Below are 941 nucleotides of genomic sequence, written 5' to 3'. Positions count from 1 at the left end.
ATCAGTAGTAGCTGTGGGAATAGGAGCTATGGAAGTAATAATAGGAGAAGTGGGTACCTCGATAGGAGCATTTGGAGTAGGCTCAGCAACTGAATGAATATACGGAGGTACCTCTGGATCAACTGTGATACGAGTAGAGGTAGGAACTGTTGATGCAGATTCTGACTCAGTCACAACTACGGTAGTAGTAGTGGGAAGCACAGAAGGCACTGCTGAAACTGGAACCCACTGCTTCTTTGGCTCCACAAACGTCACCTTGCCCTTATCCTTATCAGTCCTAGTAATAGGGGGCCGAACAGGGGGGTGCACAACAACTGTAGGAGGAGGAGGAGGAGGAACTGTAGTACACTGATCATAAGAATGACCCAAGTGTTTACAAGAAAAGCAAAAAATTGGCCGCTTCTCATAGATAACTGTCTGCCAGAAGCCACGGTTACCAGCACGCTCAATCCAAACCCTGTCGGGCAACTTATGCTCCAAATTCACCTCAATGCACACCCTTGCCTCACTAGGTCGTCTCAAGTCGGTGGTGGCCTCATCAATTCTCAAGGGCATTCCTATTACCCCAGATAAGGCGAAAAGGAACCCCTTCGCACGTAAATGTACTGGAAGCAGAGGGAACGATACCCATACGGGAACTATCGGAGTCTCTTGCTCAGGTGTAAAGTCCCATGTCCACTTAAGGACTCTCATCGGACAACCATCAATATACCATGAAGGTTTAAGAAAAAGCCTGCTGTAATCCTCCTCATGTGTAAGGTGTATAAGAATGTGTGTTGTGTCAATCAATCCCACCTCGAAACAACCATGGAACCCAAACTTTGAAAAAATCTCACGTACCTTCCTCATGGTTGGCTTGCGATGTGGAAATTTCCCCACAAGTGTATACTTGTAAGGATCAGCGAGTGTAGCCTCCTCGGACTCAGTCAAAACTATTGACG

Source organism: Olea europaea, unplaced genomic scaffold (assembly GCF_002742605.1).
Source record: "Olea europaea var. sylvestris unplaced genomic scaffold, O_europaea_v1 scaffold1112, whole genome shotgun sequence".
NCBI classification, from domain to species: Eukaryota; Viridiplantae; Streptophyta; class Magnoliopsida; order Lamiales; family Oleaceae; genus Olea; species Olea europaea.
Note: the sequence above shows the minus strand (reverse complement) of the source record.